At 57.3% G+C, this 13991-nt stretch overlaps 1 pseudogene; it reads right to left on the reverse strand.

The window, feature by feature from the left end:
- Positions 1 to 4126: 4126 nt before the first annotated feature.
- Positions 4127 to 6471, reverse strand: LOC139436647 (mucin-2-like; annotated as a pseudogene).
- Positions 6472 to 13991: the final 7520 nt, after the last annotated feature.

The following is a 13991-nucleotide window of genomic DNA, read 5'->3' on the forward strand; positions in this document are numbered from 1 at the left end:
TGCGGCATGTGCCTCGATGGTCCTGGGTGGAGAAGAGGCAGGGGGCTTCAACGAGGAGGAGGAGTCCTGACAGGTGGGTGGGTGGGCACGGCGTACTCAAGGATCTGGAATCACCGTCAAGGACAGACAAGGTCAGGCTGTGAAGGTGGTGCCGAGGTAAGCACAGACCAGCGTCCAGGAGCACGGGTGAGCCCAGGGAGCGCGTGGCGGTGCGGGTGTGCAGGTGAGCCCGAGCCAGACCTTGGCCCACCTTAGGGGGCGTGGGGGCTATGGCACGGGAGACCCCCAGCCTGCTGGGCTCCCAGCTCAGGGCACGGGGGCTATGACACAGGGAGACCCCGGCCTGCAGGGCTCCCACCTCAGGGGGCGTGGGGGCTATGGCACGGGAGACCCCGACCTGCAGGCTCCCACCTCAAGGCACAGGGGCTATGGCACGGGAGACCCCCAGCCTGCTGGGCTCCCAGCTCAGGGGGTGCAGGGGCTATGACATGGGCTCTCTTGGGGATCAGGAGAGAATCTCCCAGGGAACAGGCCCAGTGGCAGCAGATCCCCACTCCCAGTGGACTTTCAAGGTTTCTAGCAAGCAGGATCTTTCTTCTGCCAAATACAAATATCTTTTTTTTCTAGTAATGAAAAGCATGTTTTTTTGTCAAAATCATTCAAACAATAACGCAGAAAATTTAATTCCCTCTCACCTTCTTCTCCCCCCACACCCCCGAGCCCTGCCAAGCCCACCCCCTGTCCCAGCACAGGCTCAGGGACCCCTGGGCTCGCAGCTGCCTCAGATCCTTAGCGCCTGAACACTGTTTTACCAAAACTGTGTCACTGTGCTAGTCCGCTCAGGAGTGCTGATGCAAAGTACCAGAACCCTGTTGACTTTTATAGGGGTATTTATTGGGGGTAGAAGATTACAGTTACACGGCCCTAAAGAGCCTAACTCGAGGTTCCTTTCTCCCCAAAGTCAGGTGCCACGTGTTGAGCAAGACGGGGCGGATCTCAGTGGGGTTCAGCCTGGGCTTCTGGCTTCCTTCGTTACCTCCCCGGGGCTCGACGAGCACAGAGCTCTCCTCTGCCCTGTCTGTGGAGCTCACTCTCTGCCCCTGCCCTCTTCTGTGTCTTCTGCTACAGGGGGTAATTTTATAATTGAACACATTTACATATTTAAAGTGGAAGGAAGCATACCATTGCCAACTGTAACATTAGCAGTCAGACTGGGCAAAACTTCAAATATTTTGCAAATCATATATTTACAGTCAAGTGAAGAAAACAGCTGCAAAACATATTTCAAAGTTCCATGTCAAAGGAAATTTCCTTCAATTGTCTGCTGATGCTCCGACACGTGATTGACATGCCTGTGCCGTGCGCATCTATGTGCACTCCTTTACAACCCACGGCATAGTCACAAGACACGGAACAGAATTCTCCGTCGTGGTTTTTGATCATGGATAACAGCGTGATGCAGGGGGCTCTCGTGCACACCCAATGAAGAGTGATGGTTAAGAAAATCACGTGCACAGATCCTCTTAGAACAGGAATCGAGCATTTATCTAGAGCAGGGGTCAACGAGCCTTTTCTGTGAAGAGCCATAGTCAGCAGCCTCAGCTCGCAGGCCAGATGGTCTTTCAGTAGCAACTAACTGCCGGGCTGCAGCCCGAGTGGCCACGCGCAGGCTGCTGGCTTAGGTTGCCACATGCTGCAACGCAGGCTGGCTTTTACGATGGGGATGTGCTGGGTGGGAGCTGGCGGTTCTGGGGCTGTGAAACGTCCAAATCGAGGCGTCAGGCGATGCCCTCGCCCCGTGGGTCTGCTCCTGCCAGGTGCAGGGCACAGCGGCGACTCACATCCCCGCTCTGCGTCCAGGGCCACTTCCGCCCTGAGCTCAGCGGTGGGCATCAGGCGCCCGGCCCGCCTCCCCCAGCCTCCCTCCCAGCAGCCGGCGAGCCTGGCCTCCTCAGACTCTGGGTTCCTCTCCGTCTCGGTGCTTTTCTCCCATGTTTGCAGTTTCTTCCTTGTCCAGTCATAAAGGACTCAGTAAGAGGAGGTCCCACCGTCTAATCAAAGGCCCTCAGCTGGAGGAATTTTCTTTTTCAGATTTATTTATTTATTTTATTTCTTTCTCCTTCCCCGCCCCCCCACCCCAGTTGTCTGTTCTCTGTGTCCATTTGCTCTGTGTTCTTCTTTGTCCACTTCTGCTGTTGTCAGCGGCACGGGAATCTGTGTTTCCTTTTGTTGCGTCATCTTGCTGTGTCAGCTCTCCGTGTGTGCGGCGCCATTCCTGGGCAGCCTGCACTTTCTTTCCCGCTGGGCGGCTCTCCTTATGGGGCGCACTCCTTGCACGTGGGGCTCCCCTATGCGGGGCACACCCTTGCGTGGCATGGCACTCCCTGCACACATCAGCACTGCGCATGGGCCAGCTGCACACGGGTCAAGGAGGCCCGGGGTTTGAACCACGGACCTCCCATGTGGTAGACAGACGCCCTAACCACTGGGCCAAGTCCACTTCCCTGCTGGAGGAATTTAATACAAGTCCCACCTACAGCAGGTCCACGTGCTCAAGAATGGATCAGCTCCAAGGACAGGAGCTTCCGGGGTCCACCCAGCTTCCAGCGGCCACAGCTATTCTCCACCAGAATTCTACACGTGGACGCTGAAATTTGAATTTCATATAATTTCACCTTTCAAGAAATAGGATTCTTCTTTTCATTTTTGGCATCCATTAAAAAATGTAAACGTCCTTCTCCATTTGTAGGGCACGTAGAAACAGGTGGCAGGCTGGACTTGTCCCAAGGGTCATAGTTTGCCACCCACTGGCCAGAGGATTGTCGAGTAAATATAATCAGGCTCTATATAATGTGCGTGTTTATATAGGAAAGAAATAACAATTGATAGTTAATTTCTTTATATTTGAAATTTCTTACAGTAAAGCTCAGTTATCATTTTACAACCCAAAACAAGCAATCCCCTTGCTTCTGAAGGCCAAGTTCAGATTTAGGCTGCTGAGTCTGGGGCGCCGGCGTCCCGCGGTGGAGCTGTCAGGACGGGCGTCCACGTGGCCAGTGCTGGGAAGGAGGTGGGGTGGGCAGTGGCCTCGGCTCAGCAGCCGGGGGATGAGCACCCAGGGTCGTGGGTGCTTCCAGGAAGGGAGAGGGCCTGGGTGAGGCGGGTGGCCCCGCCCGACACCGTCCAGGGGCCTCCCATGTCCCGGGGGCAGAGCCTGGCGACTGAACCCGCTCAGATGGCCGAGGGTCCTGCCCCGCGCCCCACCCCTCCGCCTCGCGCCCCAGCCCTGTTTGCCAGATGTCCAGGGCAGGCCATCCCCACTCCCTCCAGCCCCCAGTGCTCCCCCAGAGGCTGCACAGCCCATGATGCCCTGAGGACCAGCAAGGACGGCCACTGGGCTTGGTCATCGTTCTTGCGGAAATTTCCAGGAAAAGAAATTACCCCAAATACCGGACCTAGTTGTTACCATGATGGCTGTTGTTGTGATGGTCATTGCGGTAGCTGTGGTGGTGGGCGGTGGTTGTGGTGGTTGTGGTGATTGCGGTGTTTGCAAGGTGGTTGCAGAGGCTACAGTGGTGACTGTTGTGGTGGCTGTGGTGGTTGTGGCGGTTGTGGCAGTTGTGGAAGTATCACTTGTGGTTATGGCTGTTTGTGGTGGTGGTGATTGTGGTGTTTGCGGTGGTGTTTGCAGAAATTATAGTGGTGATTGTGGTGGTTGTGGTTGTGGTGGTGTGGTGGTGGCTATAGTGGTTATTGTGATTGTGATTGTGGTGACTGTGGTGTTTGTGGTGGTTGTGGTGGTAATTATATTGTTGTGGTTGTGATGATCGTGGTGGTTGTGCTGTTGGGTGGTTGTGGTGGTAGTTGTGATGATTGTGGTGTTGGTGTTGATTGTGGTTGCAGTGGTGATTGTTGTAGTTGTGACTGAGGTGGTTGTGGTGGTGGTTGTGGTGGTGGTGATTGTAGTGGGTGCTGTGGTTGTGGTAGCAGTTGTTGTAGTTGTGATTGTGGTGGTTGTGGTGGTGGTAGATGTGGTGATTGGTGTCATGGTGGTTGTGGTGATTGTTGTGGTGGTGTGGTTGTTGTGTGGCTGTGGTTGTGATGGTGATGGTTGTTGTAGTTGTGATTATGGTGGTTGTGGTGATGGTTGGGGTGGTGGTAGATGTGGTGGATGTGGTGGTGGTGGTTGTAGCTGTGACTGAGGTGGATGTGGTGATGGTGGTGGCTGTGGTGGTGGTGGTGTGGTTGTAGCTGTGATTGAGGTGGTTGTGGTGATGGTTGTAGTGGTGGTGGTGGCTGTAGTGGTAGTGGATGTGGTGATGGCTGTGGTGGTGTGGTTGTAGCTGTGACTGAGGTGGATGTGGTGGTGGTGGTGGCTGTGGTGGTGGTGGTGTGGTTGTAGCTGTGACTGAGGTGGATGTGGTGATGGTTGTGGTGGTGTGGTTGTTGTGTGGCTGTGACTGAGGTGGATGTGGTGGTGGTGGTGGTGGTTGTAGATGTGGTGGTGGTTGTTGTAGTTGTGATTATGGTGGTTGTGGTGATGGTTGGGTTGGTGGTAGATGTGGTGGATGTGGTGGTGGTGGTGTGGTTGTTGTGTGGCTGTGGTTGTGGTGGTGGTGGTTGTAGCTGTGATTGAGGTGGTTGTGGTGATGGTTGTGGTGGTGTGGTTGTTGTGTGGCTGTGACTGAGGTGGATGTGGTGGTGGTGGTGGTGGTTGTAGATGTGGTGGTGGTTGTTGTAGTTGTGATTATGGTGGTTGTGGTGATGGTTGGGTTGGTGGTAGATGTGGTGGATGTGGTGGTGGTGGTGTGGTTGTTGTGTGGCTGTGGTTGTGGTGGTGGTGGTTGTAGCTGTGATTGAGGTGGTTGTGGTGATGGTTGTGGTGGTGTGGTTGTTGTGTGGCTGTGACTGAGGTGGATGTGGTGGTGGTTGTAGATGTGGTGGTGGTGGTTGCAGTTGTGATTGACGTGGTTGTGGTGATGGTTGTAGTGGTGGTGGTGGCTGTAGTGGTAGTGGATGTGGTGATGGCTGTGGTGGTGTGGTTGTAGCTGTGACTGAGGTAGATGTGGTGGTGGTGGTGTGGTTGTAGCTGTGACTGAGGTGGCTGTGGTGGTGGTTGTAGCTGTAGTGGTAGTCGATGTGGTGGTTGTAGCTGTGACTGAGGTGGATGTGGTGGTGTGGTTGTAGCTGTGATTGAGGTGGTTGTGGTGATGGTTGTGGTGGTGGTTGTGGCTGTAGTGGTGGTGGATGTGGTGATGGTTGTGGTGGTGTGGTTGTTGTGTGGCTGTGGTTGTGATGGTGATGGTTGTTGTAGTTGTGATTATGGTGGTTGTGGTGATGGTTGGGGTGGTGGTAGATGTGGTGGATGTGGTGGTGGTTGTAGCTGTGATTGAGGTGGTTGTGGTGATGGTTGTAGTGGTGGTGGTGGCTGTAGTGGTAGTGGATGTGGTGATGGCTGTGGTGGTGTGGTTGTAGCTGTGACTGAGGTGGATGTGGTAATGGTTGTGGTGGTGTGGTTGTTGTGTGGCTGTGACTGAGGTGGATGTGGTGGTGGTGGTGGTGGTTGTAGATGTGGTGGTGGTGGTTGTAGCTGTGATTGAGGTGGTTGTGGTGATGGTTGTAGTGGTGGTGGTGGCTGTAGTGGTAGTGGATGTGGTGATGGCTGTGGTGGTGTGGTTGTAGCTGTGACTGAGGTGGATGTGGTGGTGGTGGATGTGGTGGTGTGGTTGTAGCTGTGACTGAGGTGGTTGTGGTGATGGCTGTGGTGATGGCTGTGGCTGTAGTGGCAGTGGATGTGGGATGGCTGTGGTGGTGTGGCTGCTGTGTGCTGTTTGTGGTTGTGGGGCGGTGCGGCTGTCTCGCCCACGTTAATGAGAAGCCTGGTCCCGTGGCAGCTGCTCGCCTTCCGGGGCCTCGCGTTCTTCAACCTGGAAACCTTCTCGGGCTCCGGGAGCAGCAGAGGCTGAGCAGCTTCCCTGGGCGCAGCTCCACCAGGAGCCTCCAGCCGGGGCCGCACAGAAGCACAGGGCGCGGACGCGGCACACGGCCACGTCGGAGGAGGACGCTGCGGTGCGCGTTTAGTGGAAGGAGGCTCCGTCTCCTTGAAACAGCAGCAGGGGCGGGCGCCTCCTCGAGGGCGCGGGGGTGCTGGTCTCCGCTGGCTGCATCGCCGCAGCGCCCACGGAGGGGGCAGCGCCCTGCTCCCAGGCGAGCACGGCCGCGGAGGGGCAGGCTGGCCCGACAGGAGGTTCAGCCACCCAGAGCCCACCGTCCCGGGCCGCTCCCCGGGCAGCGCGCCTTGCCTGCTTCCCGGGACTCATGCTCCGGGGGCGCCCGGGCTCTTTCCCTGAAAGAATCGGGTAATTGCCGCGAACAGTCCTCACAACGGCGCGCGTCTTTTTGAGGGGCAGCCTTGCGCAGCGGGGGAGCTGCCCGCACGAAGGCCTCGGGGGCCGGTTGGCAAAGCCGCATCGCAGGCAGAGCCCAGCGCCGCCCTCGCCACCGCCTGCTTCGCTGACAGCCAGGCCGCATCGACCACGACGCGCTGGCACAGCTCCAGGGCCCAGCAGGCCTGCTCGTCACAGCAGCTCGCTCACAGCCCGACTGCTCGGACTGCCGGCCGCTCTGGCTTGGTGGCCCTGAACTCCCAGCAAGCAGAAGCAGCTTAACTTCCACACGTTTGTGTTGTTATTGCCAACAGCTCAGCTAAAGAGCGTCACCATGAGAGCCCTGCGCTAGCACGTCGTGGCGTTGCCCTCACGTATCGAACCGTGCACTGCTGTGCTAGTCAGACCACCTCCCCAGCGACTCTCAAATATTTAGGCCGTGGAAAACTTTTGCTCTTCCTTGATACGATCACGGGAAAAAGCAAAATATTGTCTGGACCTAAAATTCTTTTTCTTTCCCTCCCTCTCTCGCCCTCCCTCCCCGCCCCTGCCTTGGGCACTGGATGATGTTTGTAAGTTTCATGTCCAGCGGCTTCCACAGCTCTCGTGGATCCAAGAAAGGCTGCTCGTTGGCTCCAGTCAAGCGGTTTGGCACTTCTTTTCTACCAATATTTTGCTGCAATTGCTCATTTTTCTTCTAGACACTGAGGAAGAGAAGTCTGACGCAAGCCTGATAGTTATTCCTTTCTGACTACGCTGTTTTCCCTGCCTAGATGTTTTTAGGATTCTATCTTTGTCCTTAGAAAATTTCACCAGGCCAGTTCAAGGACACGCAATGAGCCGTTCCAAAGTGCACATTAGGGTCCTTAGTTTGGGAAACGAAATTCAAATGACTGCGTCAATAATTGCTTTTTCAATAACAGTAACAAATACGTTCATTCTATTTCTCTGGAGGCGACTCCCAAGATGGGGCTGGCGATGGCTAATCTCTCTTCCGCAGGGCTGCGCCCATCTTTGGTGGCTTCCAGTGTGGTTTTACGTGCAGCTTTCACACCCAACACCCGCTCTCGAAAGCCTGCTCTCAGATCTGCCCTCATCCTCCTCTGTTCGCTACAGATCCCATCTTCCATCTCTGAATTTAGAACCTTTAATATTGAGAATACACAGGCAATACTTCTGACATTTTTCTTCTGTTTCCTGCAGTAAATTCATGCCTCGTGTTAATAGAAAACCTCAGCAGCCCGAGGCCAGCCCACTGGCAACTCACACCCCTCGAGCCTCGGCGGGCGGCTGGGCCTCGCTTTGAGCAGCTGCCCCGCTCTCCACCACCGTGTGCGGGAGGCGGTCACTGCCACCAGGACTCTGCAGAGCCCTGACTCCCAGGGAGGGCAGTCGCACCCCCAGGCCGCAGGCGGTCAGCAGAGTGGCCTCGAGAGGCCAGCCTTCCCTCTGCAGCTCGAGGGCCCGTTCTCCATCCCTCGGGTGACAGGCTTTCCGGAGGTCCCCTGGTTTTCCTTGTTTCCCCAGCTTGGGAAAGGAGAGCTCCAACAGCGAGCGCATGGGGGCGCCTCCCGGGCTCTGCGCTGTGTGCTCTCGACCGCGTCGAGCCGCTTCTCCGGCCCCGGCCAGGAGGGCAGCTGTGCGCGCGCTGTGGCCAGCCGTCCAGTCTTCGGCAGGTTTCGTTTGGCAGTTGTTCTGCACCGTGCCTGGCTGTATGCTCCTCTCGGGACGGGGCCCCTCTTCCCTCGTTGGCCGTCCTGAGAAGCGCGTGCCCTGCGCCGGCTGGAGGGGTCGGCAGTTTTCACCTCTCGGGGATCGCTGCCCCCAACGCCCCACGAGCCCCCACAGCTCCCTCCAGGTGGCCTGCGGCCCAGTGGATGCAGAAGCCAGGGGCCAGAGGAGTGGCCAGGGGGGCTGTCAGGGACCCTGGAAGGGCCTGGAGGCGGGGCAGACATGCAGGAGCCTGGGGTGAAGCAATCGGGCTGAGAGACGGAGTCCAAATTTGGGAGAAATCTGATTTGAGGGAAAACAGGCGATCGGTGTTAGGTGTGGGGGTGAAGAGGCAGGACGCCCACAGCTCTTGCTGGACGGGTGGGCTCTAACCAGTGCTCGGGAGCAGGCGCGATGGGCCAGGTCAGTGGCATGAGTCGTCCCATGAGAAATGAGTCCTCCCTTGAGCAACAGGTCCTCCTCGAGTACCAAGTCCTCCCTCAGGCAATGAGTCCTCCGTCGAGCAAGGAGTCCTCCACAAACACCAAATCCTCCCTTGGGCAATAGTCCTCCCCCGAGCAAGGCGGTCGGTGCCAGGACACTTGAGTGGTAACGACGAAACCAAGGCAGGACAAAGCGTTTTGAACATCAAAGACATAAATTCACCTGTTCCAATGCTGCCTTTTAGAGACTAAAATTAAGCTTTTGACTGAATAGCATGAAAACCTAATCTGAAAAGCCACAGCCGAGAACTGAGAGTCAGGAGAAGCACGTTTGACTCTGGGGAGAGCCGAAGCTGCTGCGTCGTTTCTATTGCCTCGCATTCACCTGGGCAAAAGACTCACAAGCGGTGACGGCGGCCGCTTTGACGCAGTGGAGGGGCTGGTCCAGGTCTCACTTCGCATGAGCGACTTGCAGCTGGGGCAAAGCCTGAGCGGGTCTCACAGGCCTGCGACCCCGTCAGAAGGCCCCCCGAGTGCGGCACGTGGAGCCCCCCTGCCTGCAGCCCGGGCCACCCCCCAGCCAAGACCTGAGGTCCAGCCTGTTTCCTAGAACATCTGCTTCCTCGTCGTCATGCCAACCGCCATCCACATCCCATGCGCTTTGTGGCTACAACTAGCAAACCACCGTGCTTGAAATAAAATTCCAGTGGTGATCAGCTACTCTGGTACAACATCGGCTGATTTCTAAGGGCAGTTTTTTATATAAACAAACTTTAGCTAAGATGAACTAAGAACTAGATATAAAATACATGTTCTTTCTTCATGGTTTAACATCCACAACGAGCATGGCCATTATTTTGATAACCAAGAAGCAAGAATAACTAGTTCATATCAAAATCTTAGTAAATTGTTGAATTGCAATGAGATACGTCTTTGGATTCATGTTGAAATGTCTAGACACAGAAGCAGTTCGATTCTGGGACCAGTTTCTCCAAGTACCGAGCAAGCCTCCGGCTGTTGAGGCTGACAGGCCATCCATTCCTGTTCTTCCCTGGGGTCCCAGTGTTTTCTCTCTCTAGAACCCACCCCCCCACACCCGACTGCCCGAGGAACTCCCACTCAATCCCCAAAGCCCTGTCGAAGCCTCACCTGCTCCCTATGATGTCCCTATATTGCAACAATTAGCATTTTTTATTATTGATATTTGCTTTTTGCATCTCCCAAATGAACTGTAAGTTCTAGAAGGAAAACCCTCACAATTCTTTCTTCCCAGACCTTCAACTCACAGACACCTAACAGATGGTTGCAGGAGAATGGAAGGGAGGGAGGGACAGCCTCCTCCTCCTCCCCTCCTCCCCCTCCTCCCCCTCCCCCTCCTCCTCCTCCTCCTCTCCTCCTTCTCCTCCTCCTCTTTGTCATTCTTCTTTAAAAGTTATGGTTAGGGAGGATGACACAGCAAAGAGAGCAGAACCGGGGAGCTTTTGCACTGGGGTGTTTGGGAAGAGTCACCTCACAAGAGCCACGAGCAGATGCCAGGAGCTCTCTTGGGGAGCCACGCTGGCTGCGCTCTCAAGGCCTGCTGGCCTCCCCCTGCCCAGCCCACGCGCCTTTTCCCAGTCCTCACTCTCCCAGCATTGCTGCACCAAGCAGGGCCCCCACTCCTCCCTCCTCCCGGAGCTCTTCCACCGTGCACTTCCAGGGCCCCTCTGCCTGCAGGACCCCCACTCCCCCTCCACCCAGGCTCTGCCTGCAGGACCCCACTCCTCCCTCGTTTAACATCAGCCCCTCCGGGCCCCTCCACAGCCCTCCCCCGAGGCCCCTCTGCCTCTCTGAACGGCTAGTCCCCTCCCGCTCCTCAAGGCACCTTCTTGGAATTCTCGCCCGATGGTGTCTCCTCCTCCTGGCACTGGCACCTGCTTCGCCTGCTTCGAGTGTCTTCATTCCGGAGCATGCGTCACAGCTGAACCCCCAAGGCCATAAAAGCAGAACGGGCCCCACCTGGCCGTGGGGCCGGCAGGAAGCTGCCCGGGGAGCCGCTTCCAGGTGAAGGCAGGAAGGGCGCACCTTGGGGGCTCCTGGGCCGGGGGACAGAGCGGCTGTGATCGGGGTGCAGCCTTGAGCCTCTTCTCACTCACCCTCTGAGTAAGTGTTTCCTCAGGTGAGGACGGGTCCCTCCGCCTGCTCTTCAAACCCAGGGTGGATCCCTCTGCACTAGGAATTAATGGCCTGAAAGTGTCTCCTTTCAAAAAGAAAGCCATTTTGTGCCCAAGAAGTGTGGAAATAGTAACTTTGCTAAAGAGCCTCTAGCCAGGTGTGTTCTCCCGTCAGTCCCGCAGCCAGGCGGTGCTAACCCCTAACGGCCTGAACCCCGAGAGTGGGCAAACAGCCGCGCGCCCTCCCGCTGCCGCCTCGCTGCTCCGCTTCCACCCAAGGAGGTTTACTGTGCCTGAGGTGTTCGCCAGAGAAACCCGACGAAGGGGAGCTGAAACTGACTCTCCAAACTCCAAATGCCTCTTCCTTCCTTACGCCAAGGAAGCTTCCAGACCAACCAGCCCAAGGCCGCTGCACGGTATGCGTGGCCTCGTCGCCCACTCGTGTCCCACGGCCCTGCTCACGCCGCACAGGTGCACGGGCCCTGCCTCTGCGGGTCGCAGGCCAGAGCACGTGCGTTCCTGCCAGTAACGGGGGAGAGGCGACGCCAAGGAGAAGGTATGAATTCAGAGGACAGCCCAGAGGTCCCGGCCACCCCACAGGGGAGGCGCTCCTGGCAGGTGAGCACAGGTGGTGGGTGCAGATGGCCCGGCCGGGGGGGTGCCGGGCAGCCCCGCAGTTCTCCCTGAGCGCCTACGGGTTACAGGAGTGGGCGACAGCAGCCAACCCCACCCAGTGTGCGGGCTGCGCGTCACACGCGCGCAGATGCCAACGGCGTCATGGCAACCTGTCGCCGGCCTCGGCCTGGCTCCGGCAGCACCGGCTCCCGAGGCAGCAGCTGGACAAGGGAATCGGTCAGTGCCGCGGCCGCGTGGCCCCTCCGAGACACAAGGGGCGTCCTCTCCCCGGGCGCCGGCTACCGGGTCCGTCCCAGCGCCCTCGCGTCCTGGCCGGGTCTCGCCTCATGTGATGGCACATTTGGTGGCAGAGCTGCCGCCCCTTCTGAGCCAGAACAGAGGCGGAGACTCCACGTGCCTCCCGGGCCTCCTCCCCCCGCGCAGGGGCCCCCGACCCCCAGCAAGGAGGGATGCCCGCGGCTCCGTTTCCAAGGCGGGATCAAGGGCCTCTAAAGCAGGGCGAGCGGGTCTCCCGGCCGGTCAGGGCGTGGGCTTCCGTCCTGCCCTTCGTGTTCAGCCGCTGTGCGTGGCACGACCGCCGCGCCCTCACTGCTGCTACCGCCGCGCCCTCACTGCTGCTGTCGCCCGGGTGCCGCGACGCCACCGCGGCTTCACGGAGGCGGCCTTGGCTGGAGCGGAGAGGCTCAGCAACCCTCAGCCCTGCGGGTGAACAGCCCCTTCAGAGCTGTCACCCAGAGGGCCTCCCCCACCTCCGTCCCCTGGCACGGGCTGGGGCCGCGCCTGCCTGCGGGCGTCCGGGGAGAGGCCGCCTCCGAACCCCGGGCTGGCACGCCACCGGCTGTGCCCCTGGCAGGAGGCAAGGGGGGTGCCCACGCGGGAGGCGGGGAGGAGCGGCTTCCCCCGGGGTCATCCCGCACAGGAGGTGCAGGCGCGTTCCTTCCCAGCTCAGCGGCGTCCCTCACGGAAGCCAAGCCGCCACCCCCGCTCCACGAGGAGGGAGGCAGCACGTTTCTTAGCAGGGCCTATTTTTTTAAGTTAAAAAAAAAACAAGTTTTTCTCAACTATTGATTGTCAGAAGGCGCCGACTGATAGAAGCTACAGCATCAAAGCTGCATTGTACGATTTCCTGGGGGACAATTTGTGTTTTGAAAGGACTCAGAACCACTTGTTCAAGTTTAGCAGGTTAGTACCAACTGAAACACCCCAAAATACCCTGCCTCGGACGATTCCTTTGAAGAAATTGACTAGAAAGCTACCCCAGCCTGGTGCCCATCTGTAGGCTGGTCTTGTTGCCACACAGGCTAAGACACCAGCAGCACTTGGACGTTGCTTAATATTAACCAGCAAATAAAGGCGAAGCTGACGCGCTTACTCTGTGCCCAGGCGTGACCCGCAGGCCTCCGGAGGGAAAACAGGAAACGCCTGTCCTGCGCGCCACGCGCCTCCTCGGGCCGGCGCTGGCCAGACACGCTCTCCTAAACGGGCGTCTTCACGCCACAGCTTCGCCGCGTGGTCACCAACAGCCAGCACCGCCCAGGAGCCGCAGGGGCAGGGCGTCGCGCCCCGAACGCTGGAGAGCACAAGACAGTCATCATCCGGCATTTGTGAAGTGGCTTTTGTGATGGGGTTTACCATCCAAATGACGCCAAGCTCACGCTAACGGTTTGGCTGGCCCTGCGCGCCCCAGCGGTGGAGCCGGGGTCCCGCCACACCCTGGTGGAGGCAGGGGGGCAGCTGACACGCGACACGAGGAAGCGGCTATTGCAGCTGAATCGCAAGCACAAGGCACGAAGCGCTTTTCAGACGCACGTATTTGAACTGCTTCCCTTTCGTCCTTGTAAGAACCGTTACTCTTCCTCACAGCCAAAAACTACTTCCTGGGTTGTTGCCACGAACTGGAGATTAATCTGAACGTCTCAACGAAGCCTGCCGGGTCTCCTGGCTGCAGCACGCGGCACGGGGCGCGGGGCGAGCGGGCGGCTGGTCTACCAGCACCTCCACTTCACGGCAGACCCGCGAGCTTTGGTGGCCAAGGGCCGATCTGTTCTGCTCTTGGTGCATGAAATTTGACTTTGTTAATAGCACCTGTCCCCAAGAAAGACCCGCATCTCTTTGCAGAATTCAGGAAGCACGCATCTATGTGACTGAGGTTTCAGAGCAGAAGGGGTTTTGAAGTCAACACCGTAGAATCTGAGTGAGGCGGCAGACCAACCTTACACGGACTCCTTTCTATAAATCTTGGGACTTCGTTCAGACTTTTGACTATTTCTACCAGAATAATCATATTTTCTTAACTCTGGCAGTCAAAGGTGATGTCCTAAACATTCACGAAAATAGTCTTTGTATACCAAACCATTTCCAATAAAAAATAATAGATGTCCTTGAGAAAGAATGCCCTAAGCCTGGGTCACCATTCAGGATAAATATATCCTCTTTAGTTAGGAGAAGTTTATTAAACGTCTACTCTGTGCCATGGACTGACCGTTCTAGATGATGAATCAGGTACAGCTCAAGCAGCTCCCAGTCCAGTGGGGGAGAAAGATGTAGAAAGAGAACCACGGCGAGGAGGTGGCTAGCAGAGTGGAGGGACTCGAAACTCCCTGGGACCACAGGGGTGGGAGGTGAACGCTGGGGACAGCTCCAGGAAGGCTTCTCAGGGTTGA

The sequence above is a fragment of the Dasypus novemcinctus genome, chromosome 16 (genome assembly GCF_030445035.2).
Source record: "Dasypus novemcinctus isolate mDasNov1 chromosome 16, mDasNov1.1.hap2, whole genome shotgun sequence".
Taxonomy (NCBI): Eukaryota; Metazoa; Chordata; class Mammalia; order Cingulata; family Dasypodidae; genus Dasypus; species Dasypus novemcinctus.